This window comes from Lichenostomus cassidix, chromosome 10 (genome assembly GCF_008360975.1).
Source record: "Lichenostomus cassidix isolate B80296 chromosome 10, HeHo_3.0, whole genome shotgun sequence".
In the NCBI taxonomy this organism is placed as follows: Eukaryota; Metazoa; Chordata; class Aves; order Passeriformes; family Meliphagidae; genus Lichenostomus; species Lichenostomus cassidix.
The window spans coordinates 5,470,429-5,476,680 of record NC_139491.1 but is presented as its reverse complement, the minus strand read 5'-3'; positions in this window follow the sequence as shown (position 1 = coordinate 5,476,680).

The window sequence follows — 6,252 nt, the reverse complement described above, 5'->3', positions numbered from 1 at the left end:
TTCCTCCAGATACGTGTGATGAGAGTTAAAAAATCCAGATTTTATAAAAATGGAATGAAAACTCCAAATCTATGACAAATATCACTGATAATCCATAACATGATAAAATCACATTTTCATACTCTTATCACATTGGGTTGTTTTAGTTGTTCATCCTGCCAGTCATTTCCTCTTCCAGGGAGGAGGGCAAACAGAGACATCAGATAAATGGCTGGAGGTGGCTAGAAATAGCTCATGCAAAAAATATAATGATGGCTCAGACTGTCTCTTTATGGAGCTCATGCCCCAGCTCATGCTTATGGAATTAATTATGATATTGTGGATCTTGTTTGTCGAGCACCATTCACAGGAGTCCTCATTGCCCCAGAGCTGTGTAGCGATGGAACTAAATTGGCAAACTCTTCAAAATTGCTTGAAAAAGTAAGAATTCGGTCAAAGGTACAGGTGAAAAGGCTGAATGGGCTGATGAAAGGTATTCCCCAAATGAAGGAAATCCTGTCCAGATGAAGAGGTCACTTCATCTGCAAGCCTTAGGCACTGCAGGGATAATAATCCCCAGGTTCAAGCGTTAGCGGGAGAATAAAAGATAAATGGAGCCATTTGTCATTTGTTTCCAAATAAATGCAAGTTCATTTTGCACAAAACCTTCACCCTGTCCCAACAGGCAGATCCTAGAGGGTAATTTCAGGCAGATTTCCGTGCTGTGGGCTCACTCAAGGTTTGAGTGAGTTTCTGCTTCGCTTTTTCGATGTACAGCATTGGGCTGCTCAGAGACTGCCTGGTGCTTTGTATTTTATGATGCTAGTTTTGCTGAAAAAAGCCCTTTAACAATCCCACACAGCTTTCTTGTAAAGAGATGTCCTTGGGTTAAGAGAAAAACCTACAGTGATGCTCTGGATTGTGAAGGAAGCAATTTTAGGTGTATTTTTACTGCCTTGGCCCAGGCCTGAGAATGATGTGAATGCAAAAAAGCTGAGGCTGAATTAGCGGAAATGAGACCATGAATTGATTAAAACACTTTGCTGATATGGAGAATGGCTGGGTCTGCCCACCTGTGGGCTGCAGGGATGTGCTGATGATTCCCACACCCATGGCACCAGCCTGGGAAGGGGCAAAGAGCACCAATTAATCTGCTATCAAGCAGCTGAGAGGCAGAGCTGGCCAGAGGGATTAGCCCAGCAGGGCTGTGGCTAAAAGGAGGTTTGGTGTGCCTGAAGGAGGGAATTTTAGGCTGTGCTCCCTGCAGGAAAGCTTGGAGAGCTGCTGGGCTTGGACCATCAGCTCTCCTACTCCATCCCAAGGGCAGCTGCTCAGAAAGGAGCTAAGAATGGCTACTTATTTTTAAAGGTGAGTAATTTTGAGGCATAAGTATTATGCTCATCTTCTATAGCTATGATAGAGCCACTTCCTAGTCCTTGAGTTGAAGCCTGGTCTAGGTTTTTTGTCTGCTAGAGGTTTTCCAGGTTGGCTGCTTTGCATGGGGATGGAGCAGTGAAGTGCTCCAGCTCATTTCAACTAATTCCCAATTTATTCCCCTTCCTTGGCAATACTGGGACAAGAGAGAAATAGCAACAGCTCCTCAGCTACCTGGGCTTTTTGTGAGCTCCCATGTGCCAAGGGGAAGCTGGTGGGATCCTGTAGGTATCTGAGTGTGAACATCTAAAAGCTGTGGAAGTGGGTGAGGTCCAGGTCCAGAACAGCTCGGTGCTCTGCTAAGGAACCAGACAGCTCATCCTCTGATCACAGATGAGATTTAGGGGGCTGCATTTGGCAATGAAGGAGGAGCTGGAACGCTGATGGTCTCTTCTGTTCACTTTCCCAGTGCTCCCCAGTAAAGGGTTTGAGAGCCCTCCAGAGGAGAGGGAGAAAAAAACACAATCAGGAGAACCCAAACAACAAACAATCTGGTTTCTGTAGTCCTCTGCTGAAAAACAAATCAGTGCCTCTCTTCTGTGGAGATAAGGAGGATTTGGTACAGAGATACACTCTGGTTTCTGGTTTCCCAAAGAATCTAAAGCAGAGGCCAGGTAATAACTATAAAAAGAAACACACGCCAACCCTTATAAAGCTCTAGGCTTGTGGCCTGTTTTGCTGTTTCCCTGCCTCCTCAAGCCCAACACACCTTCAGACATTCCTGGCTGAGGTAGTTATTCAATAAAAAAACCCCATGTCTAATTTGGATTCATAGAGCCCAGTCCTATCCTAAACAAACAATGCTGCCTGGGGTTGCTTGCCAGACAGTTGGCATATCTCACAGATTAGCTAACACTAACAATAACTTGTTTCAAGAAGGAGAAGAGGCTGAGCTTGGCCTCTCTGGCCAGCTGGAATGGCAGTGTGGGGATGTGTGCCCATCTGAGCCCCTCCTGTGCAGGGGAAGGATTGGCAGAGGGTTCAACCCCAGCACTGAACCCTGTGTGGAGGTGCTTTGCAAGCTGAGCTGGGAGAATAATTCCACTACAAATTGCTCCAAGTGTTAGAGCTCCAGGGAGCAGATTTAATAGCTGCCTTCAACTGCTGCATTGGTTTGTCAGACTCTGGTTTATGGGCACAGCTGGATGGTGGGGAGAGAAGCCAGCAAGAGGAGGTTATCCTGCTCTTAAATTTGCAGAAAAATTAGTTTGCACTTGTCCAGGCTTTCCTTTGTGTCGATTCATCCCTGTAAGTTTAGATGCATGGAGGAGAGGTGCAGGCTGTGAGGGAGGAACTCTAATCCAGCTTGCCTGGATCAGGAATGTGGGAACCAGCACCAGCCAGACCCTACACGCTTTATGAACAGTGAAACAGGGCTTCAGCAGCTTGGTCTGGAATTTGGGTGGCCACATGTAAACACCAGCTTAGCTTTCTGGGGGGAAAAAAAAAGAAGTTGGGACTTCAAGCTTATATTTGTCTCAGATTTCAAATCGTGAAAGGGGGAGGGTGTATAAATGCCAACTCAGCAGAATAAATGGTTCACACAGAAAACCCAATGTCAGGAGTGAAACCTGACTCGCTGAGAGCCTCTTGTGTACTCAGTGCATGTGCTGTAGTGACAGGAGAGTATCCCTGCTGCCCTCACCCCAACACAGTCACAACCCTGCCCATTCAAGTGCTTGGAGATCAAAATGCCAAGAGCAAAGGAACAAAGATATCTCTCTGAAGATGTGACTAAGTGGAAGCTGAAGTTTCAAATAGCAGCTTGGGGAGTGTGCAAGGCAAACAGCAGTGTGCTTGCTGGAAGCTCAGCCCAGCCCAGCCCATCTGCCTCATACCTGCTGGGCAGTGCTGGCATCCCCTTTTGGGAGGCAGAATCTGAGGGAGTCACCATTCCAAATGGATCTGTGGGGTGGTGCTGGGAAGGAAGCACCTTTTAAGAGCATCTGCTTCTGCCAGCTTGTGTGGAAATGCTTATCTCACCTGGCAGGCTTTGCCAAGCCTCACTTAGGAAACACTTTCTTCAGGTTCCCAGTATTTGTTTCCATTTTCTTCCCACCCATTCCCAATGGCAGGATCACCCTCTAGATCCCAAAGCTGGTGAGCAAGGACTGGCAGAGCTCTTCCCAGCATTATTTCCTCTTGCCTCCAGCCCAGGGCTTGTGTGTCAGCCCTCCTTCACTGAGGAAGAAGCAGTGTAATTCTGTAATGCCCACTGAAATGCTCATGGTGCTGGAAAAGGCTCTGTCCCTCACTTCTATAAAATTCAGTTCCAAAAGATTTCTCTTTTGGCTTCTGAGCAATGCAACTTCTCCAAGTCCAAATCTTTTAATTGCTCAGCTATTGTTAACCATTAGAAACGGTCAGAAACTAGAAAAATCAAGAAAAGGGGAAATATTAGAACATGCTTGCAAAAAAAAGCCCCCCACTCTCAAACCACCAAACAAAACACCCCAAACTGTAAACAGCTTCACCAAACAGAAACAGAGAAGTTTTTCAGATGCCAAAACTACTCTGTGCTTATCTAATACCTCTTCAGACCATTTCTAGGAGCCCAAGGCTGTGCAGGTTTCCACTCGCTTGTTCCTAAGCTTGGCCACACTTTGTGCTCTCCCAGCCCCTGGTCCTGTGCCAGGTTGGGTGATGCTCCCAGCTCAGCTGTGTGAAGCTGCCTGCTCAGGCTGGGACCAGGCAGGGCATCCTGCAAGCCCCCTGAGCCCCTCTGCCTGGGAAGGGAGCTTTGGGAAGCTCTGCAAGGAAAGCTTGTCCATTGCAGTCTGAATGTCGCTGGAAATAATCCTGGGGAAATCTGGAACCTGCCAGAAAGCACTTTTTGACTAAAATTCCAAATAATGTGGAAGTTTTTCCAGAGCCTCCTGAGTGCTGATGTCCTTTGTCACAGCAGGTGTGGAGGTGAATTCCCAGAAGGGAGGCAGGAGCTGGGAGCAGGGGAGTGATCCTTTCAAAGGGGAGTATGGAAGAGGGAATCCTCTCTTTTTGGAGCAAAGGAGGAAGCATCTCCACTGGTCAGGAGTGTGTGTAGAGTCAGAGATCCTCTCCAGAGCTCAGAGCAGCTTCTGGCCCTCGCTCTCTCTGCTGTTGGCTATTCTTGATGGGAAGACATCAGTGAATGGACCTTTTAGAGCAAATTCACTTACCTGAGATGCCCTTCCTTATGCTAATTTCACAGTTTTGAGTGTTTTGCTGTTGAACAAACTCCTAAGGTAAATGGAGCAAATCAAAGTGAGCATTCCTGACAAATTAATGGGCAAACACATTAGCAGCTCTGGAAATGAAACGCCTGCACATCACATGAATTCATTTCACAGTGTTTATATATTTATGGAAATGTCTTTGAATTATACCCCCAGCTCTAGCACAGATGATTTCTTCCTGCATTATAAAGCAGCCTATGTGGTGATAACTTCTAGACCCCTAAGAGCTACTGGAGCATGTAATTATCTTGTTCCACTTATTAATGATGAAAGGTCTTTGCAAGTCCCAGAGTAGATGTATGTACTATGCTCAGTAACCTAAAGAGGCTATATAAATTTAATTTAGTTTAAAATTTACTTGATGACTTTAAATAATCATCAAATAGAGAGTATAAATGTTTTAGGGCATTTAAAGCTTTTAAAAATTATTAATGGCTCAGTAGGGCTGGAAATCTAAACTTAATTTTGTGGTGCTAAGATATGGAACTGAGAAAGTGGACTACAAGCAAGAGAAGCTGACCAGGCTCCACTCTGAAATGCATGTTGCAAAAAACCATAAAGATAATACAAATTAGGGCTCAGCCTTTTAATTGTGAAGTGAGATTATTGGTAACGGAAGAAATGTTAGAAATGAGTTTCATCTTGACATCCTTGGAAAGCAGCCAATGTAAGAAATTCTGGGCTAAAGATCTGCAAACCTCCACTCCCCAACCTTCCTAAAATGGCATCACTCATTTGCTGATGTCTCCCAGCTATAACCCTGCTTCTCCAATCTGCCATAATAATGCTAATTAGTTCTGTATGTAAATAAACTATTGTTGACAGGACACTTTAAGCAATTCACACATGACTCATGGAGGGGGAGAGAGAGAGAGAGGTTTTAAAAATGATTTATCCATAAACAGAGATTCCATATGTCCTAATCTGGCATGAATTTCTCTCCTTCTCTTTATAGCAAGGAATGTGTGTTTGCCTGTATAGCAAGGCTATAATGTGACAATTTGTCTCAAAGGGAAACCAGGATTTATGGTACTTAGTGGAGACCACAGAGGTAAAACGAACAGCAGGCTGTATTTAATCATCTGAATTTTCAAATATTTCTTTTGCTTGGGTAAACGTGCCTTTGTTCCTTTTTGGAAACGTGCTCAGCTGCAGGACTGGTTCCTGTAAAGGTGTCTGAAAAAACTGAGGGCACATTTAGTCAAGTGAACACAGGGGGTGTGAGAGGATCCATGCAGGAAAAGGGTTAGATACCAAAATCCCTAGGCAAGGTATTACCACATCCTTCAAGAAAATTGCATGTGTTGGGTGTCCAATGTACACTTCTGGAAATCAGGGTATCTGATCCCAGATAAAGGCCATAGGAAATCCAGGCAGAGGAAAAAAAGAGCAATTCTGAACAGTTAAACACTATTTATTTCTCCTGCAGGGTCTGATCCTGAGACCCTCACTGATACTATTCCAACCTTGAGAGGAATTGTGCTGATATGAGTGCAAGGCAACTTTATCCTTAGCAGGGTTTGGGAACTTCACTGGGAATTACCCTTAGGCTGAAGTACCTTGTATCTGGATTTTATTTTTGCCCTTGTAGTTTGGACTACAGCACATATTCTTACTGGTGGTG